Below are 20,525 nucleotides of genomic sequence, written 5' to 3' on the forward strand. Positions count from 1 at the left end.
TAAGATTGCAATGAGCTTGCTTCCAACTTTTATTTTGCCCAGTTTTAGAACAAAAGGGCCAAAAGCAAATCCATTCCTCCCAGGATACCTTAGAACAAAACAAGGGGTATAGGGTTTCTTGGCAATTGAGAATTTCACTTAGCTTGCTTCAAACTATCATTGTGCCAAGTTCTGGAAAAACACAATTTCTATTATAAGGATTGAACGGTGTCCACTGTGAACTGTTTGCTTTAACGACTGATAAATTACTTCCGACAATTATTCTTCTACCTTAAGTGAGCAGCATTTTCGCAATTTTTGTGAAGCAACGCTTGACCTTTGTGTCAAGTTGTCTCAAAAGCTTACCTGGTTGATTGCATACTTCAATTATTATCAATTTCTTAAGCAACCAAATTATTACTAATGTCTTCTAATTAGCAGGTAATATAATATTTTCATGTTTTTCTGGTGATTAGATTATTGATCTTTATGTAATTCAGGAAGAAGTAGTACCTTGGTTATCTCCCATAATTGAATTTTGTTATTTATAATTTATATCAAAGCCATAGTGTAGATGAAATGGAATTCAAAATGATATGACATATAAAAGTAGAAGTCGATTTTTTGCATCTAATGTAGTTTGAGTTTACCTTATGTGTTTTGTTGAACGTTATTGATAAGTGGCACAAGCATGTATAGCACCCTGTCCGTCTTGCTTTCCAATACCTGTCGAAATTTATATCATTTCCAACAAATTTCTCTATAATTATAGTTATATTGGTTAGGTACATAAACTATCAAACGTTTTTCCTCTTTTCTGAAATACCATCAGTATTTATGTTTTCTTCTTGCTCTTACTTAAATCTGAGCAAATGTTCTTCCATACTCCTTTCGAAGATCTTACTGTTATCTCATCTCAAGAAAGGTGTATGTTTATTTCAACATTCATGATATTGTAGTTTTTCCATAATTCGTTCGTTGATTGCTTCTCATCTCTGTCTGTTTTTGGAAACATCTGCTAGAATATTCACCATAAGTAATAAGAATTCAAATTCGATATAACGTCTTGGTCTATTTCGTTGGTTCGTTTCTCTTCACGGGATCACGTTTCCGCATTTTTCTAGAAGCCTATTTCATCAACATTTAAAACGAATAAGTATAAAGGGCGCACCAATACTGTAGAACAGCATTTTTTATATTTTCTCAACCTTACACCATGTATATATTCCCTATTTCCTAGTTCCATCATAAATGGTATCAAATTTTTAGTCAGTTGGAGTTAAAATTACAAAAAGCTTGTTGTTTTCTCATTAATTGTATCTAAAGGTTATAGATTATTTCTTATCATCCCAAATGAAAGATATTTTTTGTGATTGGGTACTCTTAAAATTTAACTATGTTGACACAGAAAAAAAATGATTTTAATGAAGAGAAGTTACGGTGATCGTAAGAACTTATAATGAATTATATCACTTATTTAACGGTATGTATCCAACTTGCAACAAAATTACTAAAATTGTAGTTTGAATGATGGTAGTATTTTTGGTTAAACTCAAAATCGCTCTGAAACTGCTCGAACAAACACCAGCAACAGAAATCAAAAAACCCTCGCATGTTGTGAACAAGTTTTTAGAGAATCCTTGAACATCCTTTTGGAAAACGGTAAGAGTACTGTCTATTGAGAATAACTTTTTTCAATCTAGTACAGGATAATAATGACTGCAGAATGAAATATTGTGAAACTATGATGCAAAACACAAATGCAGACTCTCATTCTACAAGTGAGACCGTTTTTTCCAATTAAGTCACGCTTATATTAAATGGTAGATACAAATTATCAGTATACTTTTAGATCCTAGAATAATATTAACCGTAGATGAAAGCAGAAACATAAACACAAATGCTTTTGAAAGGTAATGTTTGAGCAGATGTTATCAGCACCATCCTTTGTAGAAAGTAATTTGACCGACCAAATTATTTGGAAACTTTTAAGAATCAATAATATATTGAGCTAACAATTTTGATAGCATTTGGTTTTAGCAGAAGAATGGTTACAATAGTGTGACGAGCCAGATCTCCCGGCTTATCATATAAGATTATTTTTTCTGGGGATATCTGTAAAATATTCGACACAAGACAAAACCTGATAATCGGGATGAATTGAGGAATAGAATACTGATAACTGGAGCAAACCATTTCAATATCTAATTAAATAAGATTAATGAGTCGTTTGTTTCTATTGATTATTTTGATAAGAAAAATGTTTCCGTATAATTTTTTTGCTTACAATAGAATAAATAAAATTTAGAATCATGCAGTGTTGTCAGTTTATAATTTTAGAGTAATGCTGAACCTTTCGTCACTCATGCAGATGGTAAAAATTAAACGTTACATTACTTCATAAACATATTGTATATGCCTTATTTTGTATTTTTTTCTCCCTAAGCTCAATCATTTTTGTATCATTCACAGGTGCTTCAAAAAATCAAGATGAAACTGGAGCCACCTCCTACTCCAAAAACCTGTCGAAATCATTTGTACAGCCTCCTATTATATCTATCAATTCTGTGATGAACTGTTTACCATTCTAGAAGTCTTAAGGAATTCCCAAAGTTCACTATCTAATCTGCCAACAATATCCCAACCATCCTATTGTCATTCATGTTAAGAGGGAGCTACTCACTTGCCCAACAAGATAAATGTTAATTTCATGTAGGTTCCATTCCACACCGGAGTAGATGGATCAGCAAAAAATACATACTACAACGAGCAATCAGTAAGGAGTAACTATATCCAATCTAAGAAACATGGCAAGGAAAAGCAAATCAGAACCATCACAAACTTCATGAAATCGTTAAAAATTACCACGACTATAACTCCAACAATATAAGTAGAAGGGAACAAGTGACCCTTTCCAGTCTAAGATTCGGACATACTCGTATCACACATGACTCCCTATTAGCGGGAAAATACAAACCAACGTGCGGGATGTGCAATAGTGACTTAAAAGTGAAACAACTCTCAATTGGTTGTTTAAAATACGACAATGAAGAAAAAATGAATCAATTACCACATTCACTGGAAAAACTGCTTCAAGAAGACCCAAAGGAACTTATGAACTACCTTAAAGACTGCAAACTAAAAAATCTAGATTGTAATCCCGAATTCATTAAACCTTGAGTGGTTTATGCGTAAAAAAAATAAAAAATAACATTTCGTATATAAAAATGATATTTAAGCACTTTTTATTTAGATTTTATATAAAATTTCAACAGTCCCTTTTAACTGATTTCATATTGATGAAAATGGGAAATTTTCACATGTAGAAAAGCTATTTTTAAGTTAAGGTTCTAGTTATAGAAGATACTCAAATTGGTATCTGTTCATAAGTGTTTTTATAGATATTTAATTGAGAAACATCAATCATTTGTAAAATGTTTTGTCGATAATTGATTATTATCAATATATGATTCGATTCTTTGTTGAATAGAAAAGGAATGGAAAATTTGGAAAAAAAATAAATATAAAATCACCCCTGAGATTTTCCACGTAAGCTCAATATTTTACCAAATCCCCTCTTCATGTTAAAGAACTCAACTTACATTAATACAGTATTCAAAACAAGGCTGGGAGCTCATAATAATTTTATTGAAAAATAATTCACTCACATACAAAAGCTGGAGTATATCCTGTCAGGATAATCTGTTATTTTTCTTCGAGTCTCTCTTTGGAACGGGGGCGGCTATTTTTACATCCCTCTCGGGGATGTAAAAGTTTTCCTCCCCTATACATGCCGTTAATTAGGCATCAGGTACAGAAGTTCGGCTTTTTTCCGTGTCGTTGTTCTGTTACAGGATTGGCTTAAGGACAATTCAAGTTTCAATAATTATTACGGACGTTACAAATGAAAAAATAAACAATTTCAAGAATTGAAGTATATTTGAATTACGTAATCAGTAGTAGTAGTAGTTATATATAGCTTCCTTTCAAGTATTTACACTTTTTTCAGCGATCCCTTAATTTTTTCAACCCTACGAAATAATAGTTGCCGTTTTTCTACTCTAAATAAGCGTTTATATAAGCAATAAAGTCCTGGTCTGTTGAAATTCTCTCTTCTGTAGGTAAAAATTTGAAGTTACGGAAAGAGAAAAACTCAAAGGAGGCAAAATCTGGTAAATACGAAGCGTGAAGAAACAAATCGAAGTGTACTTCGTGCATTTTAGCTGCTATGGAGATTACCGTAGTATGAGAGAGTGAGTTTTCTTGATGGAAAAGCACTTACTCTTCTTCCAATTGCAGTCGATTGCGATTTCTCTATTTAACTTATCAAGCAATGATGCGTACTACTCCTTTGTGTTGTTTTGCCTATCCGATCTCTTTTACGGCTTATGAAACCATCTTTGCCTTTTTTGGGGCATGTTTGACCTTTGCAATCTACTGTTTTGACTGTTTTTGTTTCACGAGTTGGTAGTGGATCTATGTGTTATAAATCGACAACAAAAAATCCCAAATTGATGCGAGAAATTATCCGAAATTGGTATGTACAATAGAAAACGACGCTTCACACAAAGGTTAAGGAGGACTTAGGATTCAGCTGCGGTGAAAACAAAATGTTTCAACCTTCTATATTCAATAAAATTATTTGTATGTTTAAATTATTTTTATTATTATTATTTTCATTACGGAGAAAAAAAGAGTTCAATATTCTTAATAATGACTTATTGAACTCTGTTCAAAACATCTATCTTCGCATCTGCTTTGGTACCTTCCGCTCCAGGCCCTTGCCAGCTTCTATATAGAAGCTAATGAGGTATCATTAGCTTAAAGATTGCTGGAATATCCTCCAACCTCTTCTGTTCACTCGCCTTTACCACTTTTATCCCTACTAACTTACAAACAATTGCTCTCATCTATAAACAAAAGTAAAAAACTTTCCTCAGCCTTTCCACTTCATCTGCCTTCTTCTGCTACTAACAAAAATTTTCCTATAATCGCAACCTCACATTTCTTCGATTCTCACAAATCCTTCGACTCAATTCGTTATACTGATACCTACAAAACTGACTATTGTGTCGATTGTACAGTCACTATTAGACACGAATTGATAAGTTCCTTGCCATATCCTTCAAAATATACTGTTTATACTGACGAACTAAATACTTTTCAATATATCTCTTCAATCCACAAATATACGGCCATATGTACTGACTTTCTTTGATCAATGCAGTCGTTTTAAATCGACCGCCCAATAGTTCAAAATATACAAGACATCTACTTTCAGTACTCATAATATAACAGTCGCTTCATTTGGCTATCATCGCAATCGCTAAAAACGAATATGCAGATTGCCACACCAAAGAAGCCACCAATTATCCCAGTTTTGTTTGATAACGATCTTAAAAAAGTAACTCATCTAAGATTCTTCGAGTGAAATATGAAGTAACATTACAACAACAGCAAACAACAACAATTCATCTAATTCTCATATCTCTCTAATCTAATAAGCAGGAGATAAGGCCGTTTACCGCAGCAAATTTACTCACTACTGCTAAAATTGTCACGTTTCTATGTCCATCAAGTATATTCTCGCCGATTGCAGACACTATTTCACCCCGTACCACCAATTAAAATCAAAACCTAACATTTGAACGTACTTACAAATTCAAATCGCGTTAGTTTCTTAGGCTCTTGTTTCTGCAAGTGACATACCTAAAATCGCCGCAATTCTTGGACTCCTTTCAACAATAACAAAAGTCATTGACTCGAGTAAAATCAAGTTGTTGGATACATCTTGATTATACAACAACTAATACTCTCTGATGTTCAGTATAGTGGTTCTGCGTCAATGTATTTTTAGAATTATTTCCCTGTTACGAACTCTTCCACGACATGGATTGTGATACCGGTCCTGTTCTATTATAATAAGAGAATCTAGATGGATGTGGAAGTTATTTTGAGTTTATTTACAGGATACTTTGGCCAATTTTATAGAATCAATTTATAGGAAGATCTTTTTATTTGTTTACATTCTAGAACCCGAATTATCCAGACATCCGTCTTATATAAATAGTCGATAATTTATCAACGATTTAGTCAGTAACTATTCTGATGTTATCAGGATAGAGAGTAAACGGTGTGTTCAAATAAATTAGCACGTTAACAATTAGATAAGTGTTTAGTAATAAGTTAGGCATAGCTTAGTGAATTAAGTAAGAAACAGCTTGTGTATAAATCCACTCCATGAAGGAGAACAGATCAGAATAAGAAAAACATTAGAATACTACCACTACACTAGCACTGAAAATCACCAATCAGTCTCTGAAGACGACAGCTGGGTTGTGGAAACGTGCATTCGACAGTATAATTTAAGTATTAGTGAACATGGAGAAAATAATCAAAACTTCATTATAATCAATGAAAATCAATAATTAGTAATGTCAAACAAATTAATGTTAACTAAGATTTCAAAGTCTCTGAAGATCCTCAAAAAATCATTGTGCTTGAGACGTCGCTGTGCCGCTGATTTTCCTTGGAGTGGGGTTGATAATACGCCCTTTTAACAGTCAAAGCAGAATAGTAGATTATTATTTGGGGAGACTGGAATATTATCATTAATTATTGGACAACAAATGATCGTTATAATTCGGTAATTATAAGGTTAAAGAACAACGATGATCAATCCCTTTGCCTTTTTTGTTCTACAGAAACATCTTTTTTAAAAAGCCTTTATGGAGATTCGCGCTATGACCTAATTCGTATCTCAATAATTTGTATGCAAAAAAAAAGGAAAGAATATGGTAATAGCGGTTAAGGAAGCTCAGAGATTATTCTGATATTCGAAAAAGATCTAATTTTTTTCGTTTAATGATTGGATTTTGTGAAGATAAATCTCTTATCAAGACAGCATGATTGAAACTTTTTTATTTTGGAGTATAAACAAAACAATTTATGGGAACGTTTTTTTTATAATAATTAACAGGAGAGACTAAAGTATTAATACTACGAGTGTGGTTCAAATATACACCGGAATTTTTAAATGAATGCGCGAAAAATTTAGTGCCGTGAAAGTAACTGCACTGAATATTAGATTGGTCTGGAGGTTATGGAGCGTAGAGAACAGCCGGGACCGCGTAACCTCACTTTTTAGTGTACTTATAGCCTTGAACGAGAAGATCGTACCTTGTGCACCACAGAGTCGATTGCGCAACGCATAATTATTCGTTTTTTGGTCAATTATGATGTGAAATCCGCATGAACTTAAACGAAAACTTCTAAATAAATTCGGGGATTAGTATTTCCCCAGTACTCAAGTGTATGAATGGTGGTCCGCTCTCCGAAAAGGCCATGAAGTGGTAGCAAATTAGCCACGTACGTGGCGTCTGAGAACAAGTGTTACCGATGAGGAACTTATATTGAAAGACCGACGCAGTACTACGCGCGATATGGCTGAATAATTTGACATCAACATAGGAAGTATGTAGGAACAGCTCGGATACCGCAACAATTCATTCAGATTTGTTCCAAGACTTTTGAATTTTGACCAGAAATTCACACGCCGGGAAGTTTGCACGCGACTCCGCAAATTGAGCTGGAAAACATAGGAACATCCTCCTCATAGTTCCGATTTTTCGTTATGCGACTGTTATTTATTCGTTTCATTGAAAGAGGTACTTGGTGAATTGCGATTCGAAAGCTATGCGGGGGTAGAACCCTTCGTGCGCAAATGGTTATGTGACTACGTGACAAGTCGAAAGATTTTTACGAAGAAAACATCCAAAAGCCTTTGGAGGGGTAGCAGAAGTGTGTGTATACTGTTTAAGACTATTAAAAAAAACAATATGAAAATACGTGATTACTGATTTGTTATTTGACGGACTGTTATCATTATTCTATTTTTCAATCTATTCTGATTAACAGTTTTTGTCTTACGGAGAATATTTTTTAGATTTCCTCAGAAAACTAGAGACTAAGCTGGCTACTTATCTCTTCTTCCAATCTATCTGTTATGGAAAAGTTCAATCAATTCCGAAGAGCTCAATTTTGGTGATGCGCTATCCTTCTGGAACCAATTGCATTTCGTGCTTTCAAATTGCTTTCAGCAATTAAAGGTTTCGGTAATACCTACCCAAATATAAACTATCAAAGTCACATATGCCTAGAATTAGTATCACTCCAGCATCTATAACTGTATCAATCAAGTGTATCACTTAACATAACAGATTCATCTAAAAAAACTGAGGTTGCATTTACCCTTTACATTATATTTGGACTAAACTCCGTTCATCTTCTGATATATCTTGTACTAGAGTTACATTTACTTTTGTTAATATATTGCGGACGACTCCTAGACTAACATCGCTCTATTAAACGATTTCGAACGATTGTACAAAACTGCGGTCGACCAATACAGAATATTGAAAATCACTTTGCTATAAGTGTTAAAGTTTTGGTAATTTCATGGCAATTTGGAAGCAAAGAGACATCGTAGAAGAATCCCCTCTTCTTGCCGCGATACTGAAGAAACCTGTGTTTACAGCTGATCCATTACTCCAATTCCTTTTAAAAAGTCAAGAGTGTGACATGGCTTCAATTATCAGAGATCTTCGTCTCTAATTAATACACACTCAGTTGTAGTGCTCTGAAGTTCCTTAGTGTTTCACACTTCAAGAAAAAATTAATAGAGCTTCGAACTCATTGCACAAAATCTGCTCGCCGCATTATTTGCTAGGTCTAGCGTCTTCAGGTGTTTGTTGAGGCGACAGTGCCCCAATAGAGCTCCTGTTAGTATTCGTTGATCTACTCTGGTTATAGTTTCCCAGAAGAGTCTTTGCCTGTTTCAGCCCTTGTAAGTTGTCCCAATAATTGCTTTTGCTTCTATCTACCTTCTTCTCCAGTGCGTTTTCATTGTTTTGTAGCTGATACCACAGAAGGGTTCGGTTTGTTTATTTTAGGCAATCCGAAACGAGTTTGGATTTAATGATATTGGAGCTTAGAGCCGTAATGGCTGCTTAAAACAGGATGATGATCTCCTGTTATCGATAGTTCCTCCCTAGATTGAACTAAACAAATTTTTAATTGCATAGATTTCTGCTTGAAAAATGCTTGCTACGCTGCCCAGGCTTTCAGAGTGTGGTCTTGGTCCATAAACTCCTATTCCAGTTCCGTTCGGTATTTTTGATCCATTCTCACAACATTTAATGGCATTTCGGTTCATTAAACTCCATTAGTTTATCCATCGAGTTTTTCGAATGATAGAAAAATATTGTTTCGAAAAATACACGTTTTTTCTAAATTTAGGAATCCGAGGGAACAAAATCAGTTGGATATATCGGATGATGGTCTCAGAATAATCGAACAATTTGACCATTGTTTGAACAAAAGTACATCTGCTTTATTGGGAGTATGATCCTCTGATGGAGTTCATTGTTTAAATTAATTTTTTGTTTCAGAGGTATAATGGTGAATCCAAGTCTCATCTACTATTGATAAATCAAATGAATGATTCACTGGGATCACATATGAGGATATCCAAAAGTCATGAAATTAAAGACGGTTCTTGACAAAAAAACTCCTATTCGGTTGTCATGAAAATTTTTGGATTGATTTTTATTTTAATCGTATGCAAGGTTGGAACTATTGAATGTCTCATCATGTAATCTCATTGACACTTGTATTTGTACATCAATTGATTATGAAAAACTGAAAATATATATAAGTTACATTTCATGGGAAATATGTTATCGTATTTTGTAGTAACTATGTAAACTGTAAACTTCTAATCAACTTTTTATTTGGAAAAAGTGTATTTAACATTTGTTTCTTTAAACCAAACCGAAATCAAAACAATAATATCTTACGTTACTTTGGGAAAATACTGTATAATATTTTTACTCAATTTCTAGTTAAGGACTTTGTTCAACAAATTTCCAGAATCAATAAAATAAGTCTTTCAAACTGTATTAGAACCTGAATGTCTAAAAATTAGTCTTGCTAAGATAATTGTATGTAACTGTTTAGTGGCCACAGAAATTTCATTAGCTATATCTCTCAGATTTTAGTGATAAAAGCAAAATAAATCACAATTGCTTCTAAATGCATTGTACCAATCATTTACATCTGCTTTTGTTTCACTGTATTATGTAAAAAGCTTTTCGGCATACCGTTTGCAATGCTAATTCTGAATACGTTATTCTGATTAATTTATCAATTGACAGACATATGAGACTCAAATTCCGCAAAAATGTCTAATAATAATCTATAGAGAAAGAGAAATAGAGGGAAAAATTGAGAGGGGGGAAAGATTCGTTGGATATATTTTAAGTGGGATGAGGAAATTTTTTTAAAGTGAGGAGTATTAATTGGAATTGGCTCAGAAATAGGAGCTGCTCCTCTGCCAGGCTGAGGTTGTGGTTTTTGGTTGTTATTGCACTGATTCTGGCGGAAAAATGAAAAAACGAGCGACCAAACAGGGTTTGAACAAAGATGAGAAAGAAGGAAAGCTCAAGTCTAAAAAGGGGTTCTTTCCAGTTTGGAGATATATTTTGTGTTTTTTTGTTGTTGATTTAATTTTTTAGTTCATTGTATATACAAGGTGTGGCTATTAAGTAACTAGACTAGCTACAGAACAAATATGCATGCAAGTATAGTGACGGTCAGATATTTAGCCATAAGTCTACTCTTGAATATCTACCGTGTCTGTCGATAAACCAGCATAGCCGTTGCTTTCGTTCGTATAGAGGCTGTTTTTTTGCCGTGAATTAAAAAAAAACGAGTAATGAGATTATGGCAATGAATGTTTGTCGTTCTCACTTGATTTTGAGTGTCTTAAGCATTTTTACGATGGCCAAGAAGATGTTGAAGATCATCCACGCCCTTCCAGTTAAATCGGTAATCTTGTTCAACTTTATTATCGGTTAAATATTTTTACGATTCCTGTATTTATAGGAATTAACAGACAATGTGTCCGGCAAATTTTATATCAAAAGTGTGAGTAGAAAACTAGTGCCTCGTTCCGCCGTCAAGAGGTACAGTATCCCAGTTCTAAGCCACCCATCTTATTCGCCTGATCTTGCACCATGCGATTTCTACTCCTTTTTTAAGCTCAAATTTACATTAAAACGAACAATAGTCGTGTCTGTTGTAGCTTTGAAAGATAAAGTAGCGTGCGTCCTGAAGGAACTTTCAGAACAAAACTACCTGCACTGTTTCGAATAATGGAATATCCGCATGGAGCAATTTAGTGATAGGGGAGGGGTATATATTGAAGGTAATAATCAATAAATATATATACTATCAAAATAAAGTATGTTATATCACTAGTTTTTTCATTTAATAACCATTCCTCGTATCAACTACGGAAATTCGCTTAGCAACTCAATTTGATCATTATCCAGAAAGCCTCGCCGTATTTAGTGTCAACTCTTATTGTACAATTAACTTTGACCGACCTACTACTATCACTCACACGTATTTAGAACTCCTTCTGACTTTTTCCTTTTTTTTTTTTCAATTTTTAATAAAGTACTTCTGGTATTATATCTATTCAATGCTTTATTTTAATAATCGATTCTTGAACTGCAACTTTCGCAATTTTTAAACTGGTTCACTGGATAGAGATACCAGACGACAAATAAAGTATTTATAAACAATAGTTTGAAGGTTATCTAAGGAATAGGCAAATAACATTTGCAAATAATAAATAAAAAAAGTGCGATAAAAATTGTTGCTGTGATGAGAACACAATCTAGGACATAAAAAAATGTTTGTTTAGTTTTTTAAACGATCCAAATCACAAGTCGAGATAAAAAAAATTTACTCCGTTGAAAGACGGTACTAGAATATTTAAGATATCATTGAAACTGATTAGTGATTAGAATGAATTGTTCGGATGATTAGAAATGTAGTTTTAATGATTGATTTTAGATAGTACTTCGAAAATCATTCAATTATAATTTAATTACGAATTATTTTTAAAATCTTTTGGTTATAATTCTATCAATTTGTTTCCCATTGTACATTACATTTCGCTTTTAAGATATAGAAGACGAGAGCTATTCATAAAATTTAGGAATGATTAAGAATTAAAAAATAGTTTTTACTCTGTCAACAAACAAAACTGAGGCACTGATTATAGAAGCGATCTCTGCGATTTCAGCCTATCATTAACGCATATTGGTTGCTCCTCGTACTGGAAACAATGAAAATCACTAGATAATAGATCGAAGTTATAAGTCGGGTGATGAAAAAACCTCCTATTTGAATGATTTAATTAATTTGTTTTTAAGTGCAATTTGCCTGGTGTTTCCGACAAAACAATTATTTTGAAAGTCATCTTTTCTCAGCGTTTTTGACGAAACTTGACTATATCAAAATTGTCCTCGGTGAAATATTTTACATATTTGTTACCACTTTTTTTCGAGAAAATTTATAAATAGCCACTCCATAGATTGTAATTTTGTTTCGCATTCACGTCTCCAGATTCGATCAAGTAATCTATTGTACTTGTCCAGAAATATCAAAGCTGCTTCCATTAGCGATCTGTAAGAAATTTTGGCACGCGTTTCGAAATTTGTGATACTTTACCTAATTTTAGTGTATTTCAAATAAAAGTATATGAAACCTTAGCAAAACTGAAATGAATCCTCGTTTTCGTAAATCGGTGGTTATCACGAATATTTTAATCAATTCGGCTACCACTTTAGTTCACAAAGTTCACTATTTTGAACGGAACATTGTTTCCGTAGACTTAACCTAATCTATAATATAAAAATAAATCGCTTAATGTGTTGCTAATCGAGAACAGCTGAACCGATTTTATTCCTTGAAATACGAGGATATTTTTACGGAGAAAAAAATTTTAAAAATTGCCTGAAAAAGTCTAAAAACAACAATTTCCTATCTCCTATAATATAATCGAGTGTTAATGGAGAGGTTTACGGTAGACAAAACAATAGAGTGGCATTAGTACCAATCAATGTCAATATTGGTCAAAAACGGATTGTCTGTTTGTGACTCATCTATAGTCGACATGCCTCTTATAAGATGGCGGACAAATTTAGGCAGAAGTGCCCGAAACGCCAAGTATTAACCAACCGCGACTCAAGTACCATTTGAGTTTAAACAACTGAAGTTTGCTATGACAATAAACAAATCCAAGGGGCAGTCATTAAGAGTTTGAGATAATAATCTAGAAGGCCCATGTTCTACGGCTCTAAACCAATTAGTGAAAAATTTACCACAACCAAAACTCTGTCGAGGATAATTGAACAGAAAATTATGGACAAACGGAAATTAAGTGAAATTTGGCAAAGAACACACGCTCCCGCTAACAATACTAAGTTGAATCAGGCAACTTTAGAACTGTAAACCCTACTCAACAATAATGAAAACGCTGAAATACAGAACTATCTCAAGAAATTATCCGCAATAGAAACAACTGATTACGACTTATGTAAAACAAAGAAAAAAATGAATAGACCACAACTAACAAACCTCCTATCCGCACCCTTTGAAAGTAAAAAAAAGCAGCAAGTCTTCAGTCGCAACTTCATAGAGAACAACTTCAATATTGAGACTGAAGTCAAAGATTTTCTGAAATCTCAATATCAACTAGAGCCTCCCCACGAAAAATTTACCGTAAACCAAGTCAAAAAATCTGTACAAGAGTTGTATCCCTAAAAATCTCCTGGATATGAAATAATTAGTGCCACAATCCTGAAGGAACTATCAAATAAATGACTGAAGTTTCTAACACAATTGTAGAATGTAGTATTAAGAACGAGTTGTTTTCCAATTTTGTCAAAGGTAGCCCAAATAATAATTCCTAAGCCAGAAAACCTCTTGAAAATACTACATCTTATAGACCAAAAAGTCTATTAGCAGTAATGTTAAAACTTCTCGAAAAACTAAATCTAATATATAAAGTCACACCAAAACATATGCTATTCAACTATGGGGCACTGCATCCAACTCACTTATAGCAATTCTAGAAAGATTTCAATCAAAAGTACTCCTTGGTATGTACCCAACAGCGTTATCGCTTGTGACCTCCAAATTAAGCCAGTTAAGGAAGAAATATCTCACTTCTCCCAAAAATATTACCACATGGAAACCCATCCTAACACATTAATTCAACCTCTAATGAGACCTCCCACCCAGCTAAAGCTTAGAAGGCATCTTTCGTGTGATCCGCCTGACAGATTTTATTGTCATAGTGATGCGTGGTTAACCCTCAATCAGACAATTTTTTTAAGTGATTGCCTTAAACCTTTTGCTCATTGTAAAATTTTACAGATTGCAAATAAAAAAGAGGGTAGAAAAATGTTTCTCACGTGGTCATTTGTATTTCGCTTGTTCCTGTGCTGGGAAATGCGCCAGGTGATTTAAACAAAAAATATCGTGTATCATAAAATACTGAAATAAAAATAAAACTCAATTTATAATAAAAATAATACGTGGGTATCATAATTGGAAATGTGAAATATAATTTTCATTGTGATTTTCTTGTTAATTTACTATCTTATAAGCAGACCCAGCGTCCCAAATACCAAAATAAGAACCAAAAAACTAAAGAATGGACTGTTAAGTGGTTGGAAGTTTGCCGGGTCAGATAGTTACCAATAAATATCTCTCAAGTGGATCAAATAGCCTAATATTGGTGATTTGTTCTACATGTAATTTCTCGTCTTCTATCATATGGCGACAAAATATTTAATTTTTTTAATAATTGTATCATCTGTGATTCCTTAGTTTATCATAATCAATTTTCATTCCCTCCAACTCCATATTTCATATATTTATTAATATGTGCATTATATTTTTCGCAGCGTGCAGTCATCTGCACATAACAAATTTTTGAGTTTATCTGTTTCACATTTTTCTCAACTAGCTCATCTACGACTGAAATGGATCGCAATAGGTTCAAATTATCCTCTTGCTGCATTCAGCTTCCTCATTAAAAATCAGCTGTTCATCTTTTTCCTTTATGTATCTAGTATCTTATTGTATCTTATATCATTTTCATCAGTTTCGTTATTTTCTTTGGTATTTCGATTTCTTCTAAATATTTTGATATTTCCTTTATATCTGTAGTGTCAAAAGTCTTCCTCAGATCTACGAATTTTAGATTTGATTGATAATATCATGTCTAGAGATTGTAAACAATGTTTTGTTCAAAAAGTATTTTCTCTTCGAAATAAAAACTTCTAGCCTATATTCCACATATTCTCTCAATCTTCTTCCTGAAACTCCCGTATACACTTCAAATGAAGTTTCTCGTTAAAAATGCATTTGTTCATCTTTCTCCTTTATGTATCTAGCATCTTACTGTATCTTATATCATTTTTATCAGTTTCGTTAGTTTCTTTGCTATTTCGATTTCTTCTAAATATTTTGATATTTCCTCTATATCTGTAGTGTCAGAAGCCTACATCAGATCTACGAATTTTAGATATGATTGTAGATACTTTAAAAGAAGTTTGCGTGAAACATATCGGTCTGTAATATTCTCCAGTCGTTTGTTTTTTTTTGAATATCTGAATCTGAAGAGGTGTTAACTATTCAGGTATTTAAAAACCTAAGTAAATTCGCTCTACATACTTTCTTATTTGTCTCAAAAGTATACCACCTTAACACAAATATATCAAAAATATTACTGCATATTTATCTGAGGAATATACATTTTGATTCATTTTCAAAAAATCAAACAGAATTGTTATTATGTTAATAAAACATAAGTTCGTTAGATAGGGTTTGATAGGAATGCCCTCTGTTTACCATTAGTAACAATTTTCTGTCGGAACGGTCAAGGTTCATTTATCTTTGAAGTTTAGACCTCAAAATCGTTGGTTATTGAGATAAAAACTCATAATTTATTAAACAAAAAACTACACAAAAATATAAAAACACAACATTTTTATGAAATATTTTCTTACATAATCTATAATTGTGAAAGTGAAATGGTAGTATCGATTCCAAATTGATTAACCACGATAAATAAAAGATTTTCTTTTTGACGTGAAAACTATATTTTCAATAATTCATATGATAATTATGAGAGCTTCATTTACAAATATTTTTTGGAAGATATTTCCAACGATTGATCGAACCACGGAAATCTATCTTTACTTTACGTATATCAGGTAGAAAGACTAATATTGCATTGAAAAGAAAAAAAGTTACAAAAGAGAATATGAAATAGGAAAGATTATTATAGATATGATGAAAAATCGGTGACGAAGTAGTATAAATCATGAAACAAGAAAACAGACGTTGGTGTAATAATTCATCGTATGAATAGGAAGTTAGAGACACGAATCAATGAATTAGGAAAGTTATTTGACTATGAAAATATGGCAAAAGAAAAGCTACAAACTTTATATTATGGTGATTGCGTTTGAATTCAAAGTTTCATTTACTAGTTTCTAAAAATGTCTAAATAGCGTATATAATGATAAAATATAAGAATGTCCATTGTTTTTTTATTTTCAATGTAACACTAACAAAAAACTAGCGAGTGATATATGGAATTATGAACAAAATAATTATTAAACAATAATTTTGCAATTCAATGTACCTAATCAACTATCCCAAAATTTAGATTGTGTTTATTTTTTCGAAAGAGCAGCTCCTTGACCTCATAGCTATTTAAAAAATTGATATCATGTCTATTTGCACCCAATTATAATTTCCATATCTGTTAGATGTATTTTATGCATCGAAAGTCGACTATGAAACAATATTTTCATATATTTCGCAACAATTTAAATGATAAAAAAATATAAATAAAAAACTTATTAGCTGCGATAACACTAGTCAAATAGAGATAACACAGAAATTAATGAATGCACTGATTCCAATTTGAAAAAAAAATCGTCATATTCAAAAATAAACAGAACTCAGAAATTAGTTTATATTTATTATAAGGACTAAAACAGAAGAAAGCCGATTTGAGTAATTTCAATTCACAATCCAAAGTCGTTCAGTTGGGCGCTTATCGAACGTGAAATTAAAATTTTGAATTTGCTTTTAAAACGGCTTATACGATTTTGAAGTATTTAGTAAAGTCAGATACAATGTACCGGGTGTCCCAATAAGAATGGCTCTCGGCCAAATCTCGGAAACCGTTTATAGATCAGCTTCGGGAAAAGAAAAACCTGGAAATGATTTACAGAGTTGTAGGTCCACCGCTAGAGGGCGTAATTAAATACCAAAAATTATAAAATTAATAATTTACATTAATAATTTTTCCTAATTGAGATACATTTGAATTATGATTATCGTATTCTTCAAGAAATTCAGCTTATATTTGATTTTACAAGTTTTAGTCTATCTCTTCAAATAAGAGGTGGGGGGAAGCGGGAACTTTATTATGAAAAAAAGCCCATAAGTCTAGTTCTATTTAACCTATCTATGCAAACTTAGTCTTTTTGAAGAAAGCTCCTTTCTACCAATGTAAGAATTATAATTTCGAAACAACCTAATGAGTAACGTATACGCTAGAGGGCGCCATTTATTTATTTTTTTAAATCTAGCTATCCTTGAAAAATGTTGAATGGAAACATGCAGTTTTAAGTGAGGAATATAAAAGTAGACCAAATTAGCAACAGAATAGTGAAAACCGCATGCCGATATCTTTTTCGTATTACGAGATGTGTAAATTTTAAGCATTTTTCTTTAAACAGATATTACTCCGGTTTGACTGAGCGGATTAATAAATAATTTGTTCATTTACTATCAATGTGACAAAAGACATATCTTTTTGTTCTGTTTTTTTCATGGCCCACTACTTGTTTTTATATATTTCCATTTTAACTACCATAACGCAGTTTCCCGATGGCGGCATAAGTAATATTGACGTAATAATTGGAACTATTATTAATAGAACAAGGAAAGACAATTTTGAGGAGTCAAAAAACGTTAAAATCCGTTCAGTCAAACCGTAGTAATTTATGTTTAGAGGAAAATCCTTAAAATTTATACATTTCTTAAGATATCTCGTTAAACGAAAAAGATATCGACATACGGTTTTCGCTATTCTGTTGCTAATTTGGTCCACTTTTATATTCCTTAATTAAAACTGCATGTTTCGATTCAACATTTTTCAAGGATAGCTAGATTTAAAAAATAAATAAATAGCGCCCTCTAGCTTATACGTTACTCATTAGGTTGCTTCGAAATTATAACTCTTATATTGGTAGAAAGGAGCTCTCTCCAAAAAGACCAAGTTTGCATAGATAGGTTAAGTATAACTGGAGTTACAGGCGTTTTTTCATAATAATGTTTCCGCTTCCCCCCACCTCTTATTTTAAGAGATAGACTAAAATTTGTAAAATCAAATATACGCTGAATTTCTTGAAGAATACGATAATCATAGTTTAAATGCATCTTAATTAGGAAAAATTTGTAAATTATTAGTTATAAATTTTTTTGCCGAAGCTGTACTATAAACGGTTCCCGAGATATGGCCGGGACACCCGGTACATTACCAGTTTCCTAATCATGATAACAATTAGGAAAAAATGGCAGAATTATCAGAAGTAACCTGATGTCGAATGGAGATGAATTTACTTGATATGAGCTTAATAATCTAAATCCAGGTACCGAAATAAGTATAAAAACTAATTAACTCACATCATAGACAAGATTACCACGAAGCTTATGGACAGTAGCAATTTGGAGTCGAAAATAAGCATATGAGAAATCAAAAAGAGATAGCTAGATGATAATTTCGGTATAGCCGTAAATCAAGGTATGTTATCGTTCAACCGTAAAGGATTGTAAGAAGTTGGAGCGTCTTTATCCAAGCTTGAATCTAAGAAGGTTGGAGAATATTTGACAAATTGTGGTTTATCCAGCTCCGAGATGAAGTTATAATGCTGCAAAGTTTGTATTTTTTAAAATGGAAGTAAACCTCTTTTGGATGGTCATCATTTCACATAATTTATTAACGAAATAAGTTCAAGAATTAAGTTACTGACATCATAGACAAGATGACCACAAAGCTTAGGTGTCAGTGTGTAGAAGTCTTATAGAGGGAAGCAATTTGGAGTCATTGACAAACGGAAATAAGCATATGAGGAATCAAAAAGAGATGGCTAGACGATAATTTTGATATAGCCGTAAATCAAGGTATGTTATCGTTCAACCGTAAAGGATTGTAAGAAGTTGGAGCGTCTTTATCCAAGCTTGAATCTAAGAAGGTTGGAGAATATTTGACAAATTGTGGTTTATCCAGCTCCGAGATGAAGTTATAATGCTGCAAAGTTTGTATTTTTTAAAATGGAAGTAAACCTCTTTTAGATGGTCATCATTTCACATAATTTATTAACGAAATAAGTTCAAGAGTTAAGTTACTGACATCATAGACAAGATGACCACAAAGCTTAGGTGTCAGTGTGTAGAAGTCTTATAGAGGGAAGCAATTTGGAGTCATTGACAAACGGAAATAAGCATATGAGGAATCAAAAAGAGATGGCTAGACGATAATTTTGATATAGCCGTAAATCAAGGTATGTTATCGTTCAACCGTAAAGGATTGTAAGAAGTTGGAGCGGCTTTATCCAAGCTTGAATCTAAGAAGGTTGGAGAATATTTGACAAATTGTGGTTTATCCAGCTCCGAGATGAAGTTATAATGCTGCAAAGTTTGTATTTTTTAAAATGGAAGTAAACCTCTTTTAGATGGTCATCATTTCACATAATTTATTAACGAAATAAGTTCAAGAATTAAGTTACTGACATCATAGACAAGATGACCACAAAGCTTAGGTGTCAGTGTGTAGAAGTCTTATAGAGGGAAGCAATTTGGAGTCATTGACAAACGGAAATAAGCATATGAGGAATCAAAAAGAGATGGCTAGACGATAATTTTGATATAGCCGTAAATCAAGGTATGTTATCGTTCAACCGTAAAGGATTGTAAGAAGTTGGAGCGTCTTTATCCAAGCTTGAATCTAAGAAGGTTGGAGAATATTTGACAAATTGTGGTTTATCCAGCTCCGAGATGAAGTTATAATGCTGCAAAGTTTGTATTTTTTAAAATGGAAGTAAACCTCTTTTAGATGGTCATCATTTCACATAATTTATTAACGAAATAAGTTCAAGAGTTAAGTTACTGACATCATAGACAAGATGACCACAAAGCTTAGGTGTCAGTGTGTGTAGAAGTCTTATAGAGGGAAGCAATTTGGAGTCATTGACAAACGGAAATAAGCATATGAGGAATCAAAAAGAGATGGCTAGACGGTGATGTCGATATAGCTGGAAATCAGGGTTCAACCGTGAAGGTTTATAAGAAGATTGAGCGTATTTATCCAAGCTTAAATCTAAGGAGGTTGGAGAATATTTGCAAAGTTGGGGATTACCTCCGAGATGAAGTTATAATACTAAACAGTTGGGATTTTTTAAAATTGCACTAATCCTCTTTTGTATGGTCATCATTTCACATAATTTATTAGCCAAATAAGTTCACTAACCAAGTTAGAAGAATATCTCACAACTTGTGGATTATCCAGTTACGAGATGAATTTATAATGGTGCAGAATTTGG

Source organism: Diorhabda sublineata, chromosome 3 (genome assembly GCF_026230105.1).
Source record: "Diorhabda sublineata isolate icDioSubl1.1 chromosome 3, icDioSubl1.1, whole genome shotgun sequence".
Taxonomy (NCBI): Eukaryota; Metazoa; Arthropoda; class Insecta; order Coleoptera; family Chrysomelidae; genus Diorhabda; species Diorhabda sublineata.